At 44.3% G+C, this 15996-nt stretch overlaps 1 protein-coding gene and 1 long non-coding RNA gene across 2 annotated transcripts in view; one reads left to right on the top strand and one right to left on the bottom strand.

Moving 5' to 3' along the window:
- Positions 1-15996, bottom strand: part of ADAMTS12 (ADAM metallopeptidase with thrombospondin type 1 motif 12) — a 113834-nt gene that overhangs the window by 84052 nt on the left and 13786 nt on the right. The window lies entirely within an intron of this gene.
- Positions 4254-12709, top strand: LOC309380270. The gene is made up of 3 exons (XR_014172790.1): positions 4254-4340; positions 6067-6136; positions 12630-12709. It is a non-coding gene; the product is annotated as an uncharacterized lncRNA (long non-coding RNA).

Here is a 15996-nt window from a genome sequence, read left to right as displayed (position 1 = left end):
AAACATCTGTTTGCTAAGTTGTTCTGCCCTCTGTTAAGCAGGAAAAAACCACTTACCATATATTCAGTGTTAGCAGCTACCTATCCTTTCCCTTTTTGTGTGCCAATTCCCTACCTCCATCTCCCCGGCTCACCAAAGTTGTTTGTACAATTTGTGCAGACACGTTCCCACTTCACCGAGGCATCTGTTGACTCTGCGTACGGTTCTTATGATGTATTCATTAGCTACTGTACTGTCCTCCAGGATCTCTACAGCCTGAAATGTGAGAGTTGGCATGGAACGGATGAGCATTTTAATTATTTGCCTACTCAAGCATTTACCGTACTTACCCTGCTACTTCAGGGCAGACTGTACTGCAGACATTTCCTTGACTTTACGAAACAACCATCACGTTGCATTTTTACAGGTTGTTATGACTCTGTACAACTTGTCCTCTTATTAAAAATTAAGAACCTCAGAACATAATAAAACTAAAAAAGGAAGAAGTTGCAGGTTTGATTGACATGGCAAGCTTGGCAGAATCCAAAACAGCAAGGGAAAGAAAAGGAGAAACGAAAACAACCACTGATTAATTTTCCAAGCTTTTTTTTTTGAAGTGAAAGAAGTATGCAAGTTACATCATGCAACATGGAGTTAATTCCCATATTTTCAGCTCAAAAGCAGCTGGAACTTCTGGGAGGCTACTGGGAAAGTGGACTCACCATCAATGTCTGGTCCAGCATTTCCCTTTTGCTGCTGCCAGTCTCCTCTTGAGGAGAGGTGGAGGAGCTGATAGTCAATCATCTAGGCTGGTAAGAAGACCCCTCTCCTCTGAACTGTATTTTAAACAGGCAGCTGAGTCTCCATGGGGCCCAGTAAGACCAGCTGAAACCTTGTGGTCTGTAAACTTTCATTTTACTGTGGGCTTACTCATTTAAGCCTATAGATTATTTGTTGCAGTGTTCCATTATGTTCTGTGTTTTGCTTTTCAATAATAACCACTTTGGGTATAGCTCACCATGGGAAAGTGGCTTCTATCAAAGACACAGTCAGGAGGTGCTTCTAGCTAGATCATGGGGGGCAATCAAGGGTCATATTCCTTCAGAGATAATCAATCTGGGGGCTGCTTGCCAGTGATGGATGGAGCCAGAGACAAAAGTGTCCTGCATTAACGCATCTAAACGATCAGATTATAATTTCATTTATCAAATTTATATCCCATCCTTCCTCCCCAAGGAGCCAAGGGTGGCAAGAATAAAGACACATACATGCCCCAGCTCAGTTTTCACCATGTGCCGGGGTGGGAGTCAGGAGAAGCTCAGCAATAAATCACACTGCGTCAGTGAAGTTAACTCCCTCCTCTCCTACTTCCACTTCTAATTCTGGTTCCTGGCTTCTCTCTGCCACACACACACCTTTCTTACTAAACCCCGTTACCTCTTCTGCTTCTGACATCTCCTCCCCACAGTTTGCTCCCTCTTCTCCCTCTGACTGCTCATCATTGTCCCACCACCCTGGGGGTTCCCCACTGGTGCCTCCCTTCACTCCTCTGTATCCTGCCTCCCCATGACATCACAGCCATCTCAGATTAGAATCTCATTTGTTTGTTTACTTTTATTTATTGAGATCATAGAATCATAGAATCATAGAGTTGGAAGAGACCACAAGGGCCATCGAGTCCAACCCCCTGCCAAGCAGGAAACACCATCAGAGCACTCCTGACATATGGTTGTCAAGCCTCTGCTTAAAGACCTCCAAAGAAGGAGACTCCACCACACTCCTTGGCAGCAAATTCCACTGTCAAACAGCTCTTACTGTCAGGAAGTTCTTCCTAATGTTTAGGTGGAATCTTCTTTCTTGTAGTTTGGATCCATTGCTCCGTAGAGATATGGCTGTATGCGATATCATATCATAAAATATCAAGGCCAGGGACCATGTGCAGTCCCCAGGCTGCCCACCTGTGTCCTAGATCCAGCCTTGTTACTAGATACTCAAGTGATGGATGAGCCATTCATCTCCTCATAGAAAGAAGCAGCCTTTGTTTTGCAATGCTTTGATCACCTGTAGACTACTGCAGTGCATTGGGTGTGGGGCTGCCTTTGAAAACAGTCTGGAAACCTCAGTAAGACTTTCTGGGTTTCTTGAGGGGGCCCAATGCACCTAAAGTTAAGTCCCACTGATTTCAACGGGAAAGCAAATACTTAAGTCTCTTTAAGGACTTGACAGCACTTAAAGTTGGCAAAGTCAGGGCCACTGTCCTCTTTTCACCTCTAAGAATATTTATTTTCAAAAAAGGAAAAGGAAAACAACCAAAGTGCCCCATGATTCCATTTGTGTCCCCCTCTCTTACTTTTCCTTTGTGCATGTGTACTGCTAATTAATATGTACAGATGTGCATTTAGAAGTATTTTAAATATAATTGAATTCTCATCCTAGTGGGAAAGATTGTATCTGCTGCCTAGATGTGAACTGCTGATCGGCAACTCCCAGACCCTTGCTCTCCCTTCTTACAACTCTTTATCTTTAAACAGGACTGGGCAGCCCTTCAAACAGAGAACTGTCCTCTGTAAAGTAAGCCATTTTAGCCAGAGTGCCCAGTATGGCTGCAGGGCGGTTTCTGCTTCCTTCTACACTTGCTCGGTCTCAGTTGACATAACTGGTACACTCTTAAGGGATGCAAATTTTGGGGCATTTAATTATATTTCTGCAAAGAAGCACCATTTGCATTTTCTGCCTCAGTTGCCAAAAAAATAGTCTTGGGTGACAAGTAAAGTTAGGGAGGAAGAACTATTTCTCTGTCGCTATCCATCATCCTGCCAGCCACAAATTTAATCGCTGGGCTTGTGAGAAAAGGTATTGTTTCTGACTTTATGATTGCAGTTTGCTCCATTTCCCAGGTGCTGGAAATAAACAGCTGCACAATCTGCTGCGCTTTCCATAAGAATGTTACGGGCACACTGACAGCACAAGGCTGGAGCTACATACAGCTTGCCTCTCCTGATTATCACCAAGGAGGAAAAAAGGAGGCGAGCCGGTATATGAAACCAATAACTTCACAAACTGCCGAGCCTGCTTTTGCCAGAAGGGCCAGCTGCAGAGTTTGAGAAGAGATCACTCAGCATTAAAGGAAACACTGTACAGCAGATTATGTGGTGCACGTTGTACCCTAACACTTAGGGCCATACTAAATGTGATGTTAATTGCATGAATGAAATTAATGAGCATGCTTTTTATTCCATAAATAGCAGCCAGGGAAGGCCTGGTCAGCCCTGGACTCATCGGTGGTGCGGAGGGGACTTGATGATAACCAAAAGTCCTGTAGTTCACTGGTAAAGCATCTGTTTGGCATCCATAAGGTCCTGATCAGTAAAAATATTGAACTGGATGGACCAAAGTTGGTATGAGCACATTCCCAGGTGTCCTATATTCCAGAGCGGTGAGAACTTACAGAGGCAGCATTTACCTGAGATTTCTGAAGGAAGAGATCAGTGAAGGCTTATGGTGTTTCCTCTACAGGTAGAGACACAGCTTTGTTACCACAAAATCCCAGAACCCAGCACAGGTACACTGTTCTAAGCCCACCCAGCCCAAGGAGGACAATAGCTCAGTCAGTCACACCATTGATCCATCTAGCTCAGTATTGTCCACACGGATTGGAAGCAGCTCTCCAGGTGTGATGGCCTGGGAATCCGATTCAGAGGCTGAACCTGAGGAATCCCAGCCTGCACAGGAGTCCCCGCCTCCAGGGCCCTCACCTGTGCCGGATCCTCAGGAGCAGACACCAGCTGAATCCGCTCTGGCTCGGGAGGTGATCGAGGACCCATTGCCTGCAGGTGCTCCTCTCCCGGCACTTCTCAGGGGAAGGTGAGGTGGCCTCTGGGTCCAGTAACCCTCCAACCTCTCCGGAGCTGCAGAGGCTCAGGGCAGAGAGGCAGAGGGAACTGAGTTCTCAGAGGAGGAGTGCTCACCTCCAGGCCAGGAGAGGCGAGTCACCTGTGGGCCGGGACTGCCCTATGCCTCAGAGGAGATAAAGGCCAGTCAGCCCAGTCCCAGGTTGCAGGAGCAACGTCGTTGGAAACCTGTTCCTGCCAGCACCCTGTCCTGCTCTTCCAGAGTTCCTGACCACGCCTGGCTCCTTGCCTTGGACCCCGCTTTGCCCTTGACGGACACCTCCATACCCTTGACCCAGGACCAGACTCAGACCACGCCGCACGGTAAACCCCCCCCCCCAGACCAGCACACCAGGTTTTCAGGCAGTGTTCTCTCCCAGCTGAACTGAACCTGGGACCTTCCACATGCAAGGCGGATGCCCTCCTGCTGGTGCCCTTCCTCCAGGCATCAAAACATCTTGCGCATTTTGGGTGAGCACTTGTGATGTGCTGAGTGGTGAGACCTGTTGGCAGCCATTCCGCATAACGTAGGCATTTCCACGTAGGAGATTGCGCAGTCAGTGCAGAAATCCATTGTGCTCGGAAAGGAAGGTTGACAAAGCACCCTCCTCGCTGTTTGTGCTTCGGGGAAATGTTGTGGATGGCAAGGCCAATGAAATTGTTGGAGACAAGGACAAATGCCAATTTTGGCAAGCTACAGGGGTCGCTAAGGGTTTGACAAATCGGGCAGATTTTTGGAGTTGTATGCAAGTGCCTCAGTGGAATAACCAAACAGCTTTCTAATCAGCGTTGACGCTTACCTGCAGCTGCTGATAGAGGCCATGTAATTCAGGAAAGTGAAGTTATTTCCATAAGAATTACAGCTCTACATGGGCCATCATTTTAACAAAAGCATTTCCCCCATTTTGTAGGAACTCTTGCTCTTTGTTCAGATCTTTATTAGAATCTCCAATAAATCATTGTCAGCCAGAGAATGTCCATTCCCGCCCCCATCCCAATTTTGAGGATATAATTCTGCTGTTCCTTCCGCAGCTCCATGTTTTTTGTCACTCCTAGGCAAGGCAGGTTATCTTAATGTCGCAGACTATTTGGGAGCAATCTTCAGGTTCAACAGAATGCTAGCCTTGCTGGAAGCAGCACACAAATCAAACTGCCCAGGCTGTTTAAGGTAAGACAAGCAGCACCTCCAATGAATGATGCCAATCTAAGGAAACAGGTTGGCTTGGTCTGTTTCTGAGCCACTTCCAAGCTAAAAGCAGGGATGCAAGGAGGGACTGTTGCTTAGGCAAATGTCAAGAAGAGCAAGGAAGGAACATGCTACAGCTGTATAAAATTATGCATAGTGTAATAGAGAAAGTGAAGTTCTCACTCCCTCTGTCATAAACCCAGGACCCAAGCTGTGGTAGACAATTCAGGATAGATAAAAAAAAAAGTACACACAGTTCATGGTTACAATATGACATTTCTGCCCATGGGAGGTCATAATGGCCACCAACCTAGATAACTTTAAAAAGGGTTTAGTCAATTCATGGAGGATAAGGATATCAGTGGCTACACATTACCTCCAGTATCACAGACAGAATTGCTCTGAATTACCAGTTGCTGGGAAATATGTTCAAGAGAGTGCTATTGCACTCTTATTCTCCTTGTAGCCATCCCAAAGGCACCTGGTTGGCCACTAAGAGAATAGAACCTGCACCAGATAAACCTTTGGTCTGGTCCAACAGCATAGTTCTTACATTATGGTGATGGGACCTGAAAGTGTTTATCTTCAGTAGGATCCCCTGGCATAAGAGCAATCATCATCATCATTTATTTATTTATACCCCACCCATCTGGCTGAGTTTCCCCAGCCACTCTGGGCGGCTCCCAATCGAGTGTTAAAAACAATACAGCATTAAATATTAAAAACTTCCCTAAACAGAGCTACCTTCAGATGTCTTTTAAAGAGAAGATAGCTGCTTATTTCCTTCACATCCGATAGGAGGGCGTTCCACAGGATGGGCGCCACTACCGAGAAGGCCCTCTGTCTGGTTCTTTGTAACCTCACTTCTCGCAATGAGGGAACCGCCAGAAGGCCCTCAGCGCTGGATCTCAGTGTCTGGGCTGAATGGTGGGGGTGGAGATGGCCATGAGTAGGGCTGGTCAAATAAGCTTCTGGAGATAAACAGGGCCCTCTTCTGATGTTGACCTACAGCATATCCACAGAGGCTGAGGCTAATGGTTCAAGTCAGACCCACCTAGGGTAGCGCACAGAACCTCCCCAGGTGAACTTACGCTCCATAGTCACTTTTATGATGTTATTTACAGTACATGTCCACAACAGAACAGCAGGAGATGGGGGGAAGGTGTCATGGGACCCTTTGTGTTTTTCCCCCTCTCTCTTTTGCAAATAAGTATTATTAGAAGCAGGGAAAGGACCATATTGCTGACTCCGTCAACATTAAGCACTGTCAAGTCCTGTTGATTTTAATGAGTGTGTTAAGCTTCTACTTTCTCATTGAAATCAGTTGGACCTAAAAGTAACTGACTTCAGCTGAATTGGACCGAAGGTTCCTTGAGATATCTGTCTTGGGACATTTTCTAGAACAAAATCCAAGACTCTACTCAGAGATACATACCACCAAGAATGATGGGTGGAGTTGGACTGTCATAAATATTCTGGCTAATGTCCCAGGAAAAGCAGCTGAAGACATAGGGTGACAGCCAACTTTCAGTCCATTAATCTGAATGGGTCAATTCTGAGTATAACTGATGTTGGATATCACCCGTACAATATAATTGTTCAACTTAACTGCCCTGTGTCTCAAGCCACACAGTAAACCGGATTACAGTACACTGAATTCTTAGCTGCTTACACTTCCAGTTTCTTAAGAGTTCTTGAATTGCAACAGAGGGTTATATTCTCTGCTGCATTTAGAAACAGCTCTAATTTATACATTTTTATCTTTTCAAGGTTGCATCTCATGTAAAAAGATTAGGTGGTTTGCATATTGTGAGATCAATGGTTCCTTTGTCTATTTCTGAAAGGCTTGTGATGAGGAATTTTCCCTCTTGTTTTGTCCTAATCATATTCTAAACATGGGGAATTGGGTGGAGAAACAACCAATCTGAAGTTATGTATATCCATAGAGGGTGGGGAAAGGAATTTTATATGCCCTAGAAGTTGTCCTTGGCTTTGTGAGCAAGTAAATGATCTTTTCCTTTTATGAAAGTCACTTTTGTTCTCCCATGCACTGGGACAAGATTAATCCAGCTAGTATGAAAGGATATACAAGAATTCATTTGGGCTTTAAAATTAGGGGTGTGCATCAGCCACAAAATTGGATTTGTATCTGAATCTGCAGCTTTGGGAAACACCCTGATTTCTTTCAGATCCACTCTGTGCCTTTCTAATTCAACTCTTTGTTTGAGACCAGATTAGGCCTGTTAAAAAACAAAGCCTATCCATCGCTATAATGGAATATTTTGAAATAGCTTCAAATTGTGGTCAGATACACCCAAGGCTTTTTTCCCCCTTTTTTTTTTTGCACAGAGCACCTCTAAAGTTTGATTTTTTTAAAAAACAAAGGAAAAGTCAACAACTTTTTCATTTTCTGAAAGAATTGGTTGAAATTCACAGGCATGATCTGACTTGGAAACATGACAGCTTTCCCCGAATCAGCCCAATTCACCTCCTAAGTTGCAATACGTACATAGCCAATGCACACTCTTAGTAATATTGTTTTCCGGGAGTAATAATGATTTGATGATTTGTGGTGTGCATCTGTCTGTTTCATAAGAGGCACATGATATTTGAAAACATAGTGAGATATCTGTAAAATTAATCATGGGTTTTACAGGGAGAATAAGGATATGCAAGATGGAATATTGCAAGATGATGCAGAATAATAGGCAGGAATATAATCAAAATCAGGTTGCTTGTTTAAGAAAATCTATTAATGGGATTTATTTTTAATTGTTCTCTCTCTCTGTGTGTGTGTGTGTGTGTGTATGGGCTTCTAATGAGGGTGAAAGAGGAGAGCGCAAAATATGGTCTGAAGCTCAACATCAAAAAAATGAAGATCATGCCCACTGTGCCCATCACCTCCTGGCAAATAGAAGGGGAAGAAATCGAGGCAGTGAGAGATCTTACTTTCTTGGGCTTCATGATCACTACAGATGGTGACAGCAGTCACGAAATTAAAAGACACCTGCTTCTTGGGAGAACAGCAATGACAAATCTACACAGCATCTTAAAAAGCAGAGACATCACCTTGCCAACAAAGGTCCATATAGTTAAAGCTCTGGTTTTCCCAGTAGTGATGTATGGAAGTGAGAGCTGGACCATAAAGAAGGCCGATCACCGAAGAATTGATGCTTTTGAATTATGGTCTGGAGGAGATTCTTGAGAGTTCCATGGACTGCAAGAAGATCAAACCTATCCATTCTTAAGGAAATCAGCCCTGAGTGCTCACTGGAAGGATAGATCCTGAAGCTGAGGCTCCAATACTTTGGCCACCTCATGAGAAGAGAAGACTCCCTGGAAAAGACCCTGATGCTGGGAAAGATGGAGGGCACAAGGAGAAGGGGACAACAGAGGACGAGATGGTTGGACAGTGTTCTCGAAGCTACCAGCATGAGTTTGATCAAACTGCGGGAGGCAGTGGAAGACAGGAGTGCCTGGCGTGCTCTGGCCCATGGGGTCACGAAGAGTCGGACACGACTAAACAACTAAACAACAACAACATATTTTTTTGGGGGGGTGTCTCTCAGGAGCTGCATGTACGTAGATGTGGCTCAAGCCAGTGGTGAGTGGGACTAGAGCCAAAGGGGGGGGGGAGTCAAGAGTGGGCACAGCAACCTCCTTTCTCTCTTTCTGCCAACCCAACCCCATTCTCTCTCTCTTTTTCAATGAATGTTTACAGCATGATAGGTCTGACCTTGGAAAATGCAGCAGCTAACCTTTTGGTAGGTACAGGGAACTTTAAGGCTTAGACTTTGTATGTTTCCCTCATCTCCAAGATGCTGAAGCCTGAGGAACTGCAATCTTAATCAACAGAAAGCAGGACCAGTAAGAGACCAGTGAGCTTTGCAAGCTTAAGACACCAGATCTAATCCCTTACCTTCACTTGAGCAAATCAGGTGCCATGTGATGGGAAAGATCTCTGCTGGACTTAGGTGCTGAAGAGCCACCACCAGTCAAAGTAGACAAGAATGGACTAAGTGGACCATTAATCTGACCTAGTATAAAGCAGTTTCTTCTGTTCTTTCATATTTAACTTAATTAGGTTCTATGGCAATGATGACAGCAACAAAAGCCCAAATGACATTTTAGCTATTCGAAAAAGGAAGCTCTTGAAAACCTCGTTTCTTTGCTTACAGAAGCATCTAAACAAGCACCAGAGCCAGCACGGACAATCATGCAGTCAATACCCTCTACAAAAGATGAAATACATGTTTTTTCCTAGAAAATGGAACAGAGTCTCCAATTATCCAGATTACAGTGTTCAACAGGCGGAGAGAGAGAGAGAAGAAACCTCAGTCCTTAACACACACACACCCTTCTCTGATACGGCTGCCTTTGCCACAATGCAACAAAGAACATCTGTCAAAATTACACCATATTCTCATGATAAGAAATTAATACGCAACCGATGTCTGCAAATGCACAGGTAAAATGCCTTCATTTAAATTACATAGCTTTTTTTTTTGTACTGAGCAGTTTAACCTGTGGGGAAAACAATCAGCTTGAGAAGCGATTTTTTATTAGGAAAAGATCATATGGATAATCATAGAATTGTAGAGCTGCGAGGAACCATGCGAGCCATCTAGACCTACCATTTGCAATGCCATCTTTTGGCCCAGTGTGGGGCTTGAATTCATTATTCTGAAATTAAGAGTATCATGCTCTACCAACTGAACTATCCAGTTGAACATCTTCCCAAGGCAGTTTGGTACAAATGGCAAGCTCTCAACACACGCACACACACACACACACACACACACACACACACACACACACACGTTAGATTTCTGTTATGCCACTGTGCAGTTTTTGGAGACACAAGACTTTGTTTACATTCCAGACTGTTGGAAGTCTCACGGGAGACGGATGTTGAAGTTACTGGTTTCTTGTTTCTTTGTTCCAGTTGTTCACTGACTCTCACAGAGAGCAGATGCTTTTCTTTTCTGTCCTGCGTAGTTAAAAATAAACGTAGCGATGCAGCACACATATTTCTCGGCTCTTTCTGCTGTTTGTATACTCTGCGTAATGGGAGCATGCCTAAAGCCTCATCAAAGGCTTAGATCGTTAATCACCGTCGGAGGAGGAAAGCATGATGGATGGCAGGCCTCCTGCACATGTAATTTAATGAATTTCCATCTTCTACACAACTATTAAAGGTCCAGGAGCCCAGTTTTCACATCTGGCCATCCTGGCTGTAGGTGACAATGCACAAGTTACTGGGTGTTTCCAGACTGGGGCTATTTTCAGGTGGGATTCAATCACATGCCAGCAAATTCAGGCTGCACAGCTAAAGCTGATCTGGAGCTCTTGCACAACAAGCCCACTTCCCCCAAAGACCAGAGTTTTTGCTCTAAGGAACGTGATGAAAAAGTGAATGAAGAAGTATAGAAGAACACTCGTTTGACACGGCCTCATCTAACCTCCCTGCAAACAAATCAGAATGAGTGCTTGAGGAATAGCTGGTGTCATCTCACTTCCCTGCAAACCAATCAGGATGAATGCTAAATAAACAGGTCATTTGGAAGCAGCCACTGTATCTCAACCTAACCTGCCTCACTGGTGAGAGGATGAAACAGAATAACCCCATGCAGTTCTTTTTGGGGGAAGGGAAAGGATATAAATTAAAAAGAAAGACAAGACAGTCACTGCAAGGTTGTCATCTACCTGTCCTTTTAAGCCATTTCCTATGGGGAAATCTGACAGGGGAATTCAGACACACTGTGTGATCCTTTGACCCCCTGCAAAGAAAGATGTCAATCAGGAATGCAAAACGACTGTTATTTGTTCTCGCCTACTCCAAGCCTTCCCAAAGATCAGCAGAACAATATCCTCCTGAGCACATCAACAGCACAGTGACTGTGACAGTGACTCCTCATAAATGAAATGATCATTTCCCTTGACTCTTAAAAGGCCATTCCTTCCTAAACTGATGCAGTGATGTAGGTCCAACTGCTGCTGAGTCCGATGGTTTAAATGATGCTGCTGCTAATGATTCAGTTTGCCCAGAGTGTAGCAAAGTTTATTGAGTTTGTTTCTTAAACCGCAGAGTGTGGGTAATGAGTATGTCATATAAAGCAAATTTGTGTGCCACTTTAATAAAAAATAATAATAACAGGAAACTTTTAAATTGAAAATGAAGGTACTTCAGTTCTGTGAAATGTAATACTGTAGGTTCCCGTTTCCTCCCCAAATAGGTTTCATTGCAGCATCAAACAGCTGATTAGGTTCCAAATAGAATTGAAGCAAGATCTTACCGCAAGGTGGAATTACACGTCCGCTTCAGAACATGTCAAGCTCCTATGATTAATGCATCCTAGTAAATTGCTTACAAGATGGTTTGCAGCTTAAACAAGACCGTGATGCTACTCAGTTATGGCCTCTCCTCAGCCTAAACCAAATTAAAAGACACAGTCTTTATGAGCAAGGCACTCTGTGAAGTCTCAAGTATTCTCCATTTAAATCCCTTTCCTGGTAGTCTCCTGCTCTTCTTTTGAAGCATAGATAGGAGGGAACCTGCGGCCCTCCAGTTACTGTTGGACTACAACTTCGCTCACCCCTTTCTGTTGGGCGGTGTTGTGGGATGGCTGAGGCAACACCGGGCCCTGACGAGGGAATCCTGCCATCAGAGCCCCTTCCTGATTGGTCGTGTGGGTGTAAGCCCGTGCCACCTATCAGGAGCTAGGGGGCAAAGCTGATGGACGGAGAAGGCATCCCTTGCATCTGCTCCCTGCCCATTTAAACAGCCCGCACCTGTGGGTATGTCCATGTGCCCAGGTGGGGCCTGGGCTGAAGGCACTCCCCCAGATGGCAGTCCCTGTGGGGGGCACCCTATTTGATATAAGTCTTAGGAACCCCCGCCTGGATTCACCTATGTGTCACTTCCGCTGGGCAGGCCAGAAGTATTTGATTGCCACATGCCCGAGCCAAACCTCTTTCATCTGTATTCAATAAAGTTGCGGTCTTTGTTTATCTGGGGTTGGGGTCTGGGGAGCGCAATACCTTGACTCGCAACTCTGACCATTGCGAATGCTGGCTAATGGGTGTTTGAGTCCAGAGCACACTGAGAACATCAGGTTGGGGAGAGCGACCATATTCTGTCGTTTCCTTTTCGTGTAATAAACCAACATTTCTTTCATTATTTTGTGTGAGAACTCCTTGTGGGCACGAGACCGGGGGTAAACACATATTCATAACGAACACATGTCTAGCAAAAGGTCCTAAACCTCTTGGTAAGGGTGTGTGGAAGTTTTTAATATTTAATGCTGTATTGTTTTTAACATTTGATTGGAAACCGCCCAGAGTGGCTGGGGAAACTCAGTCAGATGGGTGGGGTATAAATAGAAAATTATTATTATTATATGATTATGTGTTACGGATATGCATTTGGGTTCAGACACATGCATTGTAACAGTGTCTGTTGGTTTACACTTAGGCCAATAACCTTTAACATCTAGTTTATTGCACAGCAATTATTTTGTTTGTGAGCTGATGCCACATCCTGTATAACCTTGCCCTCACAAAATGCCTTCCAGGAAGCACAATGGCTGGTAGGGCACAGGGGGAAGCCATGAACAAAACCATCACTGCTGGGCGACTGACTGAGAAAATGAGCCTTGGAAAAATCACAGCCTTCTTAAACCAGAAAAGCATATTTACTGCAAGCAATTCAGTGATTGCCATTCCTGCAGAGTAAGCACTTTGGCCAATCAGCTACAGAGGCATAAGCAACGGGATATGATGCTAGAAGGAGGAAGAGCAATGTTATATACTGAATTGAATAGGATCCAAACTGCAGCAGCCTGATTGGTCCTAGAACAATAGGATCCAAAAGGCAGCAGTCTGATTGGTCCTAGAACAATAGGATTCAGAATGCAGCAGTCTGATTGGTCCTAGAACAATGCAGCAGTATGATTGGTTGGCAGGAACCACCCAATCATGCTCCAGATAGAAGTGAATCCACAACCTGATTGGCTTACAGTAGAATTCTGGAATTAGCCAATCATGTGCAGCCCATTGTGTAAATAATCTATATAAAGCAGATACTTTGAGGGGACTTTCATTCATTCCTCCTCACCACTATGAGCTGAATAAAGAGCATGAAATCACCTTGCGACTCTGAGTATATTTCAAGCAAGATGGAGGGACACACAAAGGCTGCGTCAGAATCCTGAGTGCCAGGAAGCAGAAGACCCGCAATCCTTCCCAGTGGCTCACCAGAGCTTATATAACAACACCAATCCATGTTGTCCCAGAGTGGGCTGCAGCAACTTAAAAATAAAATATTTTAAATGAGTTTAAAACAAATATTGTTCTTCTGTTCATGACAAGTATATAGTGAAGTGGGTCATGTCATGTTACGTTCCAGATATTTATAAATTGTAACTTTTAATCTCTTACAGAACTGCTCCTGCGGTTTAACCAATGCCTAAAACAGGCGTCTACCATCCTAAACCTCCTTCTCAGTTTTCCTAATGTCTGCCCGTTCCCTCTCCTTCCCCAGAGTTCACTTTTATTTACAGGGGAAATAACATATTAACTAACAATAAAGGGCACACTTGGAGATAACTTGTGGATTTGGAAACTAGCTGATGGTGGTTTGTGGTTTTTTTTTTTTTAATGCTTGGTACTTTTAGTTCCAGGGTTGCATTTGTGTTCCCTTTAAATACTATTACTGTTTTATCAGAGTCAGAACATTTTGTTCAGGTGGTCTTGCCCTTAATTTTGGCATTCTAGGATGAGTCTGTTTTAATGAGATCTGCTCTCTGCTGTTTCACTTTGCTGATGGTTTTGCTGTAGCTTGAATGCTGTTAGCCTTCTTGAGCACTACTTTGGTAAGTAGAAAGGCAGGATAAAGGTAAAGGTAAAGGGACCCCTGACCATTAGGTCCAGTCGTGACCGACTCGGGGGTTGCAGCGCTCATCTCACTTTATTGGCCAAGAGAGCGGGCATACAGCTTCCGGGTCATGTGGCTAGCATGACTAAGACTCTTCTGGCGAACCAGAGCAGCACACGGAAACGCAGTTTACCTTCCCGCCAGAGTGGTACCTATTTATCTACTTGCACTTTGACATGCTTTCGAACTGCTAGGTTTGGCAGGAGCAGGGACCGAGCAACGGAAGCTCACCCCGTCGTGGGGATTTGAACCGCCAACCTTCTGATCGGCAAGTCCTAGGTTCTGTGGTTTAACCCACAGCGCCACCCGCGTCCCATAGAAAGGCAGGATAGAAAATAAATAATAAAGATAAAGCTTGAGGCAGACACTAAATTTGCCTAAGATGAAGGCAGGCTGCAGTTACCTTTCACACGCATACTGTGTAAAGCAGGCATTCGCCTCTGCTGCTGGTAAAATGCACTCAGTCACCCAAAGGATGCTGTGTTATCCTGGGACTTAACTCATTGCTGTTCTTTGCCCTAAGCAAGCCTTAGCCTCACTTTGTTTCATGCAGCTTTCCCTTTCCCTTGCCCTCTTTCCTTCACTCCCAACTGGCAAGACACGAGCCAGGTCTGAAAACCTGATAGTAAAGGCAGGAGGGTAAATTTTGTGCAGAATATACATCCCCAAAAGACTGAAGCAGGTTATTGAAGCTATATGTTACTGGAGAAAGCAAGAAACCCCTGAAGATTCTGAAGTTCTTCTGGGATTTCAGGGCAATGCAATTACAGGCTGAATAACTGGCAATCTGCTCTGCAGGACAGCCGTGCTCTAAAGACACAACCTTCACAAGTTATTTTGACATGCAGTCTTCTGAAATGAAGTCCCAGCAGAGCTCAGCTTGACAGCCCATCCTGCTTGGGCAAAGTTAGAGCAATGATATGTTCATGTCTAAACAACACACATACACAAACACCCACACACACACCACCACCACCCCAAAAAGAAAAGATATCCTGGAAAAAATGGCCTTAAATCAGAACTCAGTGACAAGTCTCAGGGTTTAAAATGGGACATTTCAAGATGAGACATACTGAACTGCTCCTGTCCAAAGTCTCTTCACAGGGGTGGAAGTTGTCTCCGAAAAAATTTACACATCACTTGGGAAGACAGGCGAACAAATGCCAGTGTACTGGAATAAGCAAAGATCACCAGTGTCGAAGCAATGATTCTTCAACATCAACTTTGTTGGACCGGTTATGTCGGGCGGATACCTGATTATCATCTTCCAAAGCAACTACTCTATTCTGAACTTAAAAATGGAAAGCATAATGCTGGTGGTCAACAAAAGAGGTTCAAAGACTCAGGGCAAATCTTTAAAAATGTAGTATAAACACTGACAACAGGGAAACACTGGCCTGCAAGCGCTCCAATTGGAGAACAGCCTTTACCAAAGGTGTCATGGGTTCTGAAGACGCTCGAACTCAGGACGAAAGGGAGAAACACACTAAGAGGAAGGCATGTTTGGCAAATGCTCACCATGGAAAATTATGTCCTCACTGTGGAAGGACGTGTGGATCTAGAATTGACCTCCACAGTCACTTACGGACTCACGGTTAAACCGTGTTTATGGAAGACAATCTTACTCGGCTATGAGTGATCGCCAAAGAAGAGGGAGAGAGGTTTGAGGTTTGAGTCTGCACAGTGGTATAAATGGACTTATGATTATGCATTGATTTCCACAGGGAGTTAATTTCCATAGGCAGCTGCCTGTTGAGACTCAGGATAAAACGCAGACAAAAACATGGCCACAGCCTCTCCTAGGCTACATTCTCATTTAAAGAAATTGCAATTTGTTTGTTTGTTTGTTTGTTTTAAAAAAACTTAGGACACAAAGACCTGTCAGGAAATGAAAGGCAACACATGAAATTAAGAGCAAACAAGTTATGCAAATTAGCTGTTCTGCAACGTGATGGTTCCACGTCATTAACAAAAAGTGTTTGATGAAGTGGAGAGCACCCAAAACA

The sequence above is a fragment of the Podarcis melisellensis genome (assembly GCF_964234715.1).
Source record: "Podarcis melisellensis genome assembly, chromosome: 11".
NCBI classification, from domain to species: domain Eukaryota; kingdom Metazoa; phylum Chordata; class Lepidosauria; order Squamata; family Lacertidae; genus Podarcis; species Podarcis melisellensis.
Note: the sequence above shows the minus strand (reverse complement) of the source record. Positions and strands in the feature narration are given on the sequence as shown.